Source organism: Schistocerca piceifrons, chromosome 2 (genome assembly GCF_021461385.2).
Source record: "Schistocerca piceifrons isolate TAMUIC-IGC-003096 chromosome 2, iqSchPice1.1, whole genome shotgun sequence".
Taxonomy (NCBI): domain Eukaryota; kingdom Metazoa; phylum Arthropoda; class Insecta; order Orthoptera; family Acrididae; genus Schistocerca; species Schistocerca piceifrons.
In genome coordinates this window covers 1,034,330,205-1,034,344,161 of record NC_060139.1, presented here as the reverse complement: position 1 = coordinate 1,034,344,161, position 13,957 = coordinate 1,034,330,205, and the positions used below count along the sequence as shown (strand labels likewise).

General features: G+C 42.4%; 1 protein-coding gene across 1 annotated transcript in view; it reads right to left on the bottom strand.

Moving 5' to 3' along the window:
• LOC124776861 (PRL-1 phosphatase) overlaps window positions 1-13,957 on the bottom strand; it is a 629,058-nt gene that overhangs the window by 202,232 nt on the left and 412,869 nt on the right. The window contains exon 2 of the mRNA XM_047252037.1: window positions 10,506-10,544. The gene's annotated coding sequence lies outside the window, so the exon portion shown is untranslated. The remainder of the gene's footprint in view (window positions 1-10,505; window positions 10,545-13,957) is intronic.

Below are 13,957 nucleotides of genomic sequence, written 5' to 3'. Positions count from 1 at the left end.
TAGAGAGACTTCCTAGCACTCGCCACAGTTGTACAGCCGACTTTGCTAACGATGGTTCACTACCTACTTACGTTCTCATTTGCCGAGACGATGGTTTAGCATAGCTTTCAGCTACGTCATTTGCTACGACCTAGCAAGGCGCCATATTCAGTTACTATTGATATTGTGAATCATGTACCGTCAAGACCGACGTTCATCATTAATGGATTAAAGTTAAGTATTCCACCAGCTACGGCCGTTTTTCTAAATTCTAATTTCCTTGTCCTGTTCCAGACCTCACGCCAGCCTGCGTGAGCTAAAACGCGTGCCTTTCGGCCTCCTCTAGTAACCCGGTGTTGGCTCTCCTGCCAACCACAACATTGTTGTGTTCCTTTTTATCTCCTCCGAAAACTGTAAAATTTTGCATACATACCTTTTTCAAATAGCTTCTGCTTGCGACGGAAACTGGACACACCAACAAACTTGAAATGTCACATTTTCCCCATTTCTATAACTTTGACGTAGTTAATGTCTAGATACAGATGATCATGGTTGGACTCATCTCTTACAATCAAAGTTTTTATTTATTTATTTATTTTTTAATCTGAAGATTGTCTCTTGTTTGATCTAAACTTAAATGACATACAGCTACTGTACCAAATCACATTTTGAAATACGGGGTGGGTGCGTAATGATGTTGCCAACTTTCAGGCATGATGGAGAAGGATAAATGTGCCAATTTGAGGGAAGGGACCCTTGTCCGGAGACGACCGATTCGAAAGTTATACACATAAATAGTTCTGATGCCTCTGACAGTGGACGTCTTCTACTGCATGTTATTTGCTATTTTGGGAGGACGCAAAACGGACCAAAACAATAATGATATTTCTAGTAAACATGGGCTATAAAGTGCCCTTAAGAGCTATCTGCATAAGTTCATCTTTTACTGTGAAACACATCTGTTCTACCGAAGAAGTACTCGTAAGTCTTAAGGTTTATATTTTGGAGCCCTTGTTTACTACACAATTTTTCCTTGTTTTGGTCCATACCATCTCTTCCCAAAATATGGAAAGCAAAGAGATTGTAGGACACTGACTTACAAATGTCATGGGATAGTGGGGGACAGATGCCTCAGCTGTGTCGTACCCACCTCAAACACCCCCTGTGCCAGCTGCAGTTGTATAGGAGACCTTCTAACAAGGGAACCTCCCCATCGCACCCCCCTCAGATTTAGTTATAAGTTGGCACAGTGGATAGGCCTTGAAAAACTGAACACAGACCAATCGAGAAAACAGCAAGAAGTTGTGTGGAACTATGAAAAAAATAAGCAAAATATACAAACTGAGTAGTCCATGTGCAAGATATGCAACATCAAGGCCGATGTGAGCTCAGGAGCGCCGTGGTCCCGTGGTTACCGTGAGCAGCTGCGGAATGAGAGGTTCTTGGTTCAAGTCTTCCCTCTAGTGAAAATTTTACTTTTTTTATTTTCACAAAATTATGATCTGTCCGTTCGTTCATTGTCGTCTCTGTTTACTGTAACAACTTTAGTGTCTGTGTTTTGCGACCGCACCGCAAAACCGTGCGATTAGTAGACGAAAGGACGTGCCTCTCCAATGGTAACCGAATACATTTGATCGCAAAGTCATAGGTGAACCGATTCCTCCACAGGAAAACACGTCTGATGTATTCTATTCGACACTGGTGACGGCATGTGCGTCACATGACATGAATATGTTGTCGACCCACCTAACTTGTACACTTGGCGAATGGGTAAAAAGATTCTTCTACTTTGCCCGATTTAGGTTCTCTTATAAATGTGATAACCACTCCCAAAAAAAGTGATCGCATCGGACTGACAGATAATAATTGTCTGAAAATAAAAAATTAAAATTTTCACTTGAGGGAAGACTTTGAACCACGGACCTCTCGTGCGGCAGCTGCTCACGCTAACCACGGGACCACGGCGCTCCTGAGCACACATTAGCCTTGATGTTGCGTGTCCCGTGCGTGGACTACTCAGTTTGTATATTTTGCTTTTTTTTCATAGTTCCACACAACTTCTTCCTGTTTTCTCGATTGATCTGTGTTTTGTTGTTCAAGGCCTGTCCACTGTGCCAACTTATAACTAAATCCGAGGGGGGTGCGATGGGGATGTTCCCTTGTAAGAAGCGGTTGTCCAAGTGATTTGTGTAACATGTAACGTCATCGTGAACTGAGGCCGTTCGAATGGGGTATCGTTGTCGGTATCCGACGAATGAGAATTTCAATTTCGGCAGTGGTGCAGGAATTCTGTTTCAGACGTTCAATCGTGCCCAGGGTGTATCGTGAATGGTTGAATGGGGGTATCACAGTCCACAACAGATGAACTGCTGGCCGTCCAGCCACCTTCGATGACCGTGACCGGCGACGTCTGAGACGGAGTCAGTAGTGACGGAATGACAATAGTGCAACAGACTGAAAGCAAGGGTAAACTACACCGTAATTTTTCCCGAGGGCATGCAACTTTACTTTATCGTTAAATGATGATAGCGTCCTCTTGGGTAAAACAGTCCCCCATTCTGAGCTCCGGGCGGGGACTCCTCAAGAGGACGTTGTTATCAGGAGAAAGAAAACTGGAATTCTATGGATGATGATTCAGTTCAACACATCATATACCAGTCACGTCTCCCAATGGACAATTCGCAGGAGTATGGAAGCCGGTGCAGCACACGAGTGCGAATGTTAACCTAAAGTCACTGAGCACAACGGCTTGCATTTGTCGCGGATCACCAAGGATGGACAATGAAACAATGGCGTAACCTGATATGGTCTGACGAATCCCGATTTCAAGTGTACCATGCCGATGAATCCCGACTGCCAAGAAGATGCGGTCTAAGGCGGTTGTGTCTCTGTTGTGGTTTGGGGTGCATTTTCCTGGCATGGAATGGGCCCATAGTTGTTCTAGAGGGGACTTCGAATGGTCTGCGTTATGCTGAGCTGCTGGGGGACCAGCAAACACTATGGTTTTTCAAGATGATAACACGCCGCCACATTGCTCCCATGTCGCCCGTGAATGGTGGGGAGGTCCAAAGACTGAGATGGCCATCCCGGAGCCCAAATTGGAACCCCAACGAACGTATATGGGATGTCATGGAACGCAAGACTCTGTGCCATGAATCCTGCACCCACGAACAGATCAGAACTGGCTGTCGCTCTGCAAACGATTTGGTGTCAGCTGCTTCCTGGGGCGTACCAGGGGCTTGTATACTCACTGCCACGGCGTCTCAATGCAGTCCGCGGGGCCAGAGGAGGTCCCGCGCGATATTAGGTGCCCATCCCATGACATTTACTAAGTCAGTGTAAGAGAGGTCCAGTCTCACAGGTATCAGAACGATTTTCGTTTACGACTTTCGTCTCGCGTATCGGACTAGGGTCTCTTACCTTACATTAATACATTTACTCTTCTCCACCACCACATCACGGAATCACCCTACATATTATTTTAATCTTATTAGGATTAATTTTCGACCTGATTTCAGATTCTCATAGTTCTTCCAATACTTTGTATTTATCTGCACTAGGGGCAACAGTATAATGTAATCCTCTAAACAAAAGTTGTTGAAGTGTGTTCCAGCAACAGATATTGTTACTGACTTTTTTCTCAATTTAAGCATCTGAAAACTTCTTTTAGGTCTGCTGGACCTCCATGTCTGACTTCTCATTCAGTTCTGAATTTCACGTTATCCTGTTGAAGTAGATCGTAAAATCCACTGCCGTAATTCTAAACAAGCTTAGCACCCACGCTGCTTCGCTAACGGTGACTGTATGGCTTGCAAAGACTTTGTTCTTTTTATTTAATCGAATTTTTATGTTTGTTCACAAATTACAACACCTTCTAAGCTTTTAACGCTAATTAAGGCCTCATAAGCATGGCCTTTTCTGAATGTACTTGTGACCAAAAAGCGATTCTTTTGTTAATCATGCCTTTTCTGTTTTTGTAGAGGTATTTCCACAGCAGCTTTCGTCGCCTAACAAGTATTTTTTTTATATCTAACCAAAAAGTCAAATAAAAGTTTCGTAAATCTAGCTTTAAAATTTTATTTAATGTAACTAAATACTTTCTTAAAAATTTTCATTCCCTACTGCCAGGGGTTGAATTTCCAGAAACACTGAAATAAGAATTTTTTTTTATTTCTAACCAAGAAATCAAATACCAATTGTCACAGACGTTGCCTTAATATGTTCTAGTAGTTCTTTAGTAATTATTTATTTTCAAAAAAACTTTCACCCACTATTTTGCTCCGTTAGTGGTTGAACTTCCAAAAATGCTGAAACACGTATTTTTTTCTGACTGAGAAACCAAATACCAGTCTTCGTAGTTCTAGCTTCATAATTCCCTCAGTAGCCAAATACTTACAAAATGCCTTTCATCCGCTGTTTCACCTTCTTAGGAGTGAAATTTCGCACAATCGCTTCTTAAACGATGCCCACAGTATAAGATCCACACACCTCCAAACTTTAAGTTTCTACCGTTAGCGATTTAGGCTGGGCGGTCATGAGTCAGAGAATCAGTTTGAAACTATTTTACTTCCTTAGGGATTGAGTTTCCAAAAACAGTGATACACGTATTTTTTTCATTCCTAACCGAGAAGCCAAACATCAGTTTCCGAAGATTTAGCTGTAAAAATGATTTCGCAATGAAATATTTTCATAAAACGTTTCACCCCTGTTTCACCCCCTTAGGGCATTAACCTGCGAAAACAGTGAAATGTGTATGTTTTATTTCTAACAGAGAAACCAAATCAAATACAAATTTTCATAGATTTAGCTTCAAAAATACTTGCACTTTGAAATATTTCCATAAAAACTTTCATCCCCCACTTCACACCCACAGGGGTTGAATTTACACAAACAGTGAAACATATATATATATATTTTTTTTTTAAAACTCCCGGCCGCGGTGGTCTAGCGGTTCTAGGCGCGCAGTCCGGAACCGCGCGACTGTTACGGTCGCAGGTTCGAATCCTGCCTCGGGCATGGATGTGTGTTATGTCCTTAGGTTAGTTAGGTATAAGTAGTTCTAAGTTCTAGGGGACTGATGAGCGGTTCAGTTCCCTAAAACACTGAAACACGTAGGTTTTTATTTGTAACCACTAACCAAATACCAATATTCATAACTCTAACTTTAAAAATGCTTTAGTAGTTCTTTCATAATGCTATATTTTCAAAAACTACTTTCACACACTATTTCACCGCCACAGGATTAAGTTTTCAAAAATGCCGAGACAAGTATTTTTTTGCTACTGACCAAGAAACCAAATACCAATTATCGTAGGTCTAGCTTCAAAACTGCCTTAATAGTGACAATTTAAAAAAAAACCTCCATCCCGTATTTCACGCCTTTAGGGTTGGAATTTCGAAAACTCTTCTCTTAAACGACACGTACAGTATGACATCCATACCGTTTCCAAATTTTAGGTTTCTATCCTTAGCGGCTTGGGCTGGGCGATGGTGAGTAAGTGAGCCAGCCAGACGATCAGCCAGTCATGACATTGTCTTCTATATGTAGAGATATGACATTCCATTCAACAAATGAAAAATTTAATTATTTCAGCTGTCTTTAACTTTTCTTTTTACATCTTTTTTCGCTCAAAAACATGTTCTACTGTTCTCGCATATGTAGAGATATCACATTCCATTCAACAAATAAAAAATTTAATTATTTCAGCTGTCTTTAACTTTTCTTTTTACATCTTCTTTCGGTCAAAAACATATTCTACTGTTGTCGGATTACGGTCCGCAAAAGGCGAAATCATTAAATTCCAGAAAATGTGTAATAAAACACTCCCGTCTTGAATGACAGAAGGAAATTGTTGTTTAACCTGTAACCCCCCCCCCCCCTGCTCCTTACAGATGAGTTGATGTATTAAATACTGGAGGTTATGCAGGTCATGGTGGAAGACGCGAAACCCAAATTATGTTGATTTTATTCATTTATTTTTATTCATCCATATAAGTAATTTGGGCACCTTTTTAGGAAAGGTAGTTATTCACGTTTACGATGTGATATCTCATGAACTATCTATCGTATAGTGGTATAATTTGGCAGGTACATTCAATGCTATGTTTGGATACTATGTGAAAAATGTGTTGCGAATAGAGTCAGCAGTAAGGAAGTAATAAGTAAAAATACTATGCTACACTATCTTCGTGGTGTAGCAATTTTAATGGCCAGTAGTGTATTACTGCATGAACAGCGAAAATGTGCAAAGCGATAGACATTTTTTCCTTCTGTTATTTTGTGAGGGGTATCAGGGAGAAAAATTTTCGAAGAGGTCTCAAATTTTCTGTAAAGTTTCTTAGAAGTCGCTAACTGCTCTCATTTTCAAATACTGGATGAATACAGTCTGCGTAATTTGCGCGCCATGAGTTACGCGCGTACACAGTTTCTAACTTTAATACTTGACTTATTGTGTTAAAACTTTAACGTAAAACTATATTTTTTAAAAGTATATTAAAACAGAATTTTTAATTTTTAAAACCGATGGAAAATTATATGAAATACCTGAAATAATGAAAATCAAACTGGAAGCCGTTAGATAAGCCATTTGCAACCTCTACTGGAAGATTTTAGCCGTTTAGTAATGTAGATGCTTCGTCGACAACGTGATCGACGATGCTGCCGCATTGGGGAATTATAGGGTTCAAATGGCTCTGGGCACTATGGGACTCAACTGCTGAGGTCATTAGTCCCCTAGAACTTAGAACTAGTTAAACCTAACTAACCTAAGGACATCACAAACATCCATGCCCGAGGCAGGATTCGAACCTGCGACCATAGCGGTCTTGCGGTTTCAGACTGCAGCGCCTTTAACCACACGGCCACTTCGGCCGGCGAATTATAGGGAACGCAACCGACCACGTTCAATTGAAGGGAAACATCGAGTCGGTTACCTTAGGCAATTTAGGAGAGATCTCTGAAAACTTAAATTAAAATAAATGGACCGGAATGTGAACCACTACTCTCCCATGTAGCTGGGAAAAGCTGGAACGTCGTCTCAGACAATACACTGTTCATAGAAATATTGGCATCATTCTGCGAACGCGAATTCTAATACTTATTGGTGGTCAATTTAACTTGCACACTCAAAAATATTAACAATGGCAAGTAGAAATCACAGGTATTTCCTTGCGACCATGCGTTTATGAGTACCAGTACTCGTATTTAATCACTAAAAGAGAATGCTAGTTTTCTAATTTCCTCTTGTTAATCTGTGTTCGGTATCACAGGAAAATGTAAAACATAGAAAAGTGGTCATATATACTTTAAGACAAAAAAGCTATGCACCACGAAGGTGTGGTGTCACCGCCAGACACCACACTTGCTAGGTGGTAGCCTTTAAATCGGCCGCGGTCCGGTAGTATACGTCGGACCCGCGTGTCGCCACTATCAGTGATTGCAGACCGAGCGCCGCCACACGGCAGGTCTAGAGAGACTTCCTAGCACTCGCCCCAGTTGTACAGCCGACTTTGCTAGCGATGGTTCACTGACAAGTTACGCTCTCATTTGCCGAGACGATAGTTAGCATAGCCTTCAGCTACGTCATTTGCTACGACCTAGCAAGGCGCCATTATCATTTGCTATTTATCCTGTGATGCATGTACCGTCAGACCGATGTTCACCAATTATGGATTAAAGTTAAGTATTCCAGAAGCTACGTACTATTTTTGCTACTATACAGACCTAGTCCTGTTCCAGACCTCACGCCATCCTGCGTGAGCTTAAACGCGTGCCCTTCGGCCTCCCGTCCTGGTGGATTGAGTGTCTTGCCAGTCCACAACAGAAGGTATTATCCAAATGGAACAGAAATCGGTTGATGTAATGTACATCTATAGACAAACAAATGATTACAATTTCAGAAAAATTGGATGATTTATTAAAGAGAACGAGCTTCACAAATTCAGCAAGTCAATAACGCGCTGATCCGCCCTTATTCATGCAGTGATTCGGCTCGGCATTGATTGATAGAGTTATTGGACGTCTTCCTGAGGGGTATTGTGCCAAACTGCACTGTAAGTCAAACGAACATGGAGCATAATGTGTAACGATCCAGGGTGCATTACACGACATTGTCAGGCCAGAAAGTGTAGCGCCACAGATAAATATACAAACATTAGTTTAAACTAAAACATATTAGGGGGTATTATCTTGTACTAAGCTATCTCAACAACAACCTTTTAAACTCCAAAAAAGTTACAGCAAACGCAATTTTGACCGAAAGAAGGATACATGAAAGGAAAAATAACATAGAAACTAAATATGCTGGAATAGCATGGAATGTGGCCTGGAAAAACATCAGTAGCGATGTTCTTTCGTCTGACGTGAGAACAGCGTGGTACAAGTTAGTCAATAACATCATCAGCACTAAAGAGCGTCTCTTTGCCTTCGGTTTAAGCGACACTAACCTGTACAGCAAATGCAACCTCGTTGATAGTGTGCCTCATCGTTATACATGTGGAGATCGGATTATCAGCTGGAGGTGGACCAGGGAGAAAATTGCTCAAATAACAAGAACTTCAGCAAACAATGTGCCGACTAACATTTTCTTCAGACCAGAAGAAAGTTACTACCCTCATGCAAAAAATAACGCAATGATTTGGTTAATGTTCTAATATACAAGTTACATTTTTAACAATATTGGGAGCGATGAACATATTGAATACCAGATGTATATGGAAAATGAATTCGATAAAACACTTAAGTATTGGAATCACAATAAGAAATATGGTAACATGCTCCGAATTGTCTTCAACAGAATGGGTATAGATTAGGGACTGGATTCCTCGTGGACAGGGGATGGGTTGTGTCACTTTCCCGACCGTAACCTCAGCTGCAAGTCACACATGAAAAATAAATCAGTAGTACAGCAGAATAGAAGAATATGACGGCAAACATCTGGGGTCTGTTATAAAGGAAGATCTTGAACTCCCTAAGGATGCGTTTAGAAGGCTGGAACTGACAAAAATAACAAGGCAGTGAGGGATTTTGTGATGTCGCTGTTCGGGACTGCTCTTCTGTCCACGTAATTTACCCTGGAAGGAACACACATCAAGGATTTAATGGATGATTAATGTGGGTCTGGGAAATGGTGATGAGAAACCTCAGGCTGCAGAAGAAGAAAATGTGCACGCTCAGCTGCCACCAGTTGAAGGTGCCAGTGAAGGTGCTAAATGTGTGCTACTGCTAAAGACTGAATATCATTCCTCATTCTTTGAATGCTGTAATATATGACTGCAATTATCTGTCACCTTATTTATGTCATTTTATTGTAAGCTAGCCATTTTTGTTACTGTTTTTGTGGAATTAAAAAAAATCTGTCCAAATGGCGCCTTAGATCGTTAAAATCCCGAGATGGTTGGAGGGCCCTGCCAAAATTGCCCCAAACCTTCTCATCTGGAGAGGGATCCAGCGACCTTGTCGGCCAAGGTAGGGTTCGGCAAAGACGAAGACAAGTATGAGAAATATTCGGCGTGAACGTTGCTGAAACGTAAGCCCACGACGGCTTTCCACGAAGGGAAACAAAACGGAGCGCACAGTGTCGTCGACGTACTGCTGTGCCATAAAGGTGCCGCGGATGACAATAAAAGGGGTCCTGCTGTGAAAAGAGATGTCACCCCAGACTATTGCTCCTTACTGTCAGGCCGTACAGCGGGCGACAGTCAGGCTGGTATCCCGCCCAGTCCAAGGTGTCTCTACACATGTCTTCGGCTTGTAATCTCTTTGACCGGAGTAGAACTGTCTTCAGTGACGACTTCTGCATCGACTCGAGCCCCAATAACCAGGGGAGAAGTGTCCAGAGGTGCACCAGACAGCGGTCGGAAACCAACCTGTCTGTCGTCTCCCATAAGGCCCGAGAACCAGGAGTGACGGTCTGTGGTGCAATTTCTTTTCATAGCAGGACCCTTTCGTTGTCATCCGTGGTACGCTCACAGCACAGCAAGCCATCCTGGGCTTACATTTCAGCAGGATAGTGCCCTTCGCCAGGAATGTCAGCAGGTCTCTCCCCGATTGAGAATATTTGGAGCATTATGGGCAGGGGCATCCAACAAGCTCGGGCTTTTGTCGAGCTAACTCGCCAAATGGACGGAATCTGGCACGATGCCTCAGGAGGACACGCAAAAAATCTGTCAATCAACGCCAAGCCGAGTAACCACCTGCATAAGTCCCAATGCTGACCTGCTCAATTTGTGAAGCTCTTTCTCTTGAATAAATCTCCAATTTTTCTGAAACAGCCATCATTTTTTCGTCTGTAAATGTACATCACATCTACCGATGTCTGTCCCATTCGGATAATTCCTTCGTGGTGCGTCTTTTTTGTCTTACAGTGTATTTGCAGTGAAAAGTAGCGCAATGATAGAAGATCTGTGCTAGCTGTAATGTGGAAAAAAATTGTGAGGGAGTAGGGAGGTTGAGAAGAGCCAGCCAAACTATTCCTATATCTCTGAGCAAGAGAGATAGCGAAAACGTGTGAAGCCTTAAAACTCACCTGGCATGCAGAACGAAGGCAAGGCCGACAGGGAAACACCTAGAAAGAAAAGGCTAAAATGATCAGCTGTTCAGGTGACAAAAAATACAGTTAGACTATGTACAAAGAAATACAAGTAGAAGGTAGAAAGTCTAACGCGACTCTAGGTGGAAAAGTATCTCTTTTCTGAATGAATCTCCACCGTATGAAGTGACGCCCACGATCGCTGAAACCTCTCAATCTACAAGTGAAGCATAGAGCGGCGCTTGGATTACCAATAGTTTTCCTACATTTTAGGTGACGGTCAAAAAAGAAAAATTAAATAGTGTCAACAACAACAGAAACAGTAATAATAATAATAATAATAATAATAATAGTAATAATTAATGATCTTTCCCACTATTTTCGAATGTGGTCGTGTTTACCGGTCCGTAGCTGATGGAGTGTTTCGGAAAGCGTAACGCCGCAGATACACGCTGTTTTTATCTTGTTCATTTATATTTCAGTTTTTGCAAGTGTTTACGGCTCGCTGCTACTTCGTCAAGCGCTCCGGTACAAAAGTAAAGAGTATGTCCCGTCATAAAGATATAACTTTTGGAAAATTAAATTACAACAGCATCGCACAACCATTACATAACGTAATACACGGTCAAAGATTAATTCCTAAAAAAACGTAAAATGTAGTCTAGGTTACAAGTACACTAACGGAACAAAAATCGCAAGACCAAAACATAATTAATGTAGAGTAATGAAATTTTGCAATACATTTGCCTGGGCAACATATTTAAGAGATTAACATAGCAACATCACAGGTTAATGTAAGCGCGAGATAAGCCAATGAAAATGTGAAATGCTGGTACATTAATAACCGGTGTAACCGCCGGTGTGGCCAGCGGTTCTAGGTGCCTCAGTCTGGAACCCCGCGACTGCTGCGGTCGCAGGTTCGAATCCTGCCTCGGGCATGGATGTGTGTGATGTCCTTACGTTAGTTAGGTTTAAGTAGTTCTAAGTTCTAGTGGACTGATCACCTCAGAAGTTAAGTCCCATAATGCTCAGAGCCATTTGAACCATTTAACCAGAATGTTGAATGCAGGCATGCAAACGTGCACGCTTTGTGTTGTACAGGTGCCGGATGTCATTTTGTGGGATGGAGCTCCATGCCTGTTGCACTTGGCCAGTCAATACAGGGACAGTTAATGCTGGCTGTGGATGACGCTGGATCTGTCGTCCGATGATGCCCCATAAGTACTCGACTGAAGATATATCTGATGATCGAGCAGGCCAAGGCAACATGTCGACTCTCTGTAGAGCACAGCGGTATCTGGGCGAGCGTTATCGCGTTGGAAAACACCCCCTGGAATGCTGTTCATGAGTGACAGCACAAAGAGGTCGAATCACCAGACTGACACAGAAATTTTTAGTCAGGGTACGTGGGATAAACACGAGAGTGCTGGTGCTATCATACGAAATCGCACCCCAAACCACAACTCCAGGTGTAAGTTCAGTATGTCGAGCACGCAGCCAGGGTGGTTGCATGTCCTCAACTGGCCTTCTCCCAACCTAACACACTGCCATCGCTGGCACCGAAGCAGAACAGGTTGTCATCAGTAAATATGACCTCCACCCTCTAATCAGTAGTCGCTTACCACCACTGAAGTCGCAAATGGCGGCGGATTGGAGTCGGCGGAATGCACGCTACAGGGCGCCTAGCTCGTAGCTGTCCTTGAAGTAACCGAATTGTAACGGTTCGTTGTATCGCTGTGGTGTCAACTCCTGCTCAGACTGCTGCAGATGCAGGACGGTGCGCCAAAGCCATACGCGGAACACAGTGGTCTTCCCCCTCGGTAGTCCCACAAGACCGTCCTGAAACCGATCTTCTTGCGACTGTACCTTGAGAGGCACCCACATGCCTTGCTCATACTGTGGCATCAAGCAGTCAGGCCTGCAAGATGAGTGGTCTGCCATGCGAGTGGATTCATTCTTATTTATCGAGTAACACGAACTCTCGTACTAACGATTAAGTTACAAATTATCCTCCTACACGAATAATACGCAACGGAAACGCACATCTGACTATCAGTAATTTACAGAACTCTGAGTGTTCACTACGCACTGGCAATACCACATTTTCTTTTTTTTTTAAATTTTATTTAACGGCTTTTATCACCACGTGGCCATCGCACTGAATATGAGTGCCGCACACATTATAAATTCTGGATATCATGACAACATACAATTCGAAGGAAAAGGCCGCCAATCTTTTTCTTTTCACTATCTTATTTATTCCGATAAATTCTATAACCTAAACACACAAATTCTATAACCTACAACAATAACACATGAGAAATTCCACCCAGTGGGCATGGCTTTACATTGGTGATTCTCTATCTTATGGTCTCGTAATTATTTAACGCTACAGTGCACTTTCTGGATACGATGGTGCATCTTTTGCTATATCTCACACTTCGACTCTCACAACCATCATCACGAAACTTTCCTCCAGACCGAGCGGTACAAAAGGAACACGCATAACCCACTACCTCTGAAACTACCTTGCTACTCTCCCATGCAAACCACACATACTTAAATTACATGACATACACCATACTACAACATGAAATACAACACAGGGAATAGTCACAACATTATCACTTTCAGCTTTCCCACTTCAATTAATATTTATCCCAGTTTCACACGACACTGCCCCACTTCGTAATTCTACTTTCCTACTATGAACTCTGGAGATATATGCACGTCTTCCTGTGCAATGCAAGCCAAGTGGCGTTGCTGGATAGACGGCTGACTCACCTTGCTTCTCTCTCAGAGTATTATAGCTTGAATCAAGCGTCACACGGAAAAATATCACGCAAAGTAATATTAAGAACATATTCATCACACACGCGAGTCCTCAACTGATACCATGGACGAGTACTTCTCTTTATCCTTTGTCTCATACTCAGATTGAGACTCACACAGTACCCACCACGTGGAAGTACTCGTCTCTAATTTCAAGTCCTGCACACGCCATTTCTTAAATATTTCAACTTATAGTACACACGCTAGTAATTCAGCTTAACTTAAGCACACGGAAGTATTTCAACTTATTGCTACTCGTGGTTTCATTGTGACCGTTGGTCACTTCCGAAGATTACTACGATCCCATTAATATTACCTGCCTGACATTTAATTCTCCCCACAAAAGTTCCTGAAATAGAGAAATTATGATTTCAAACTACTCTTAAGTATTCCACATGCATACCATGTCTCCACTCTTTTGTCTTTACAGAGCACACCTAAGACAGGTCTTAACAGCACAAGATCCAGCGGCAGAGTGCCGAGACATGGCCGTTCTACAGGTCCTCTCGCACCTCTGCCGAAGTGGGGGAGCACCTTGCTACCGTATTGGTCAGCCACATTTCAGATGCTCAAAGCTCAGGTAAATTTCATCTCTTTGGTCCCACCAAAGGTGACCC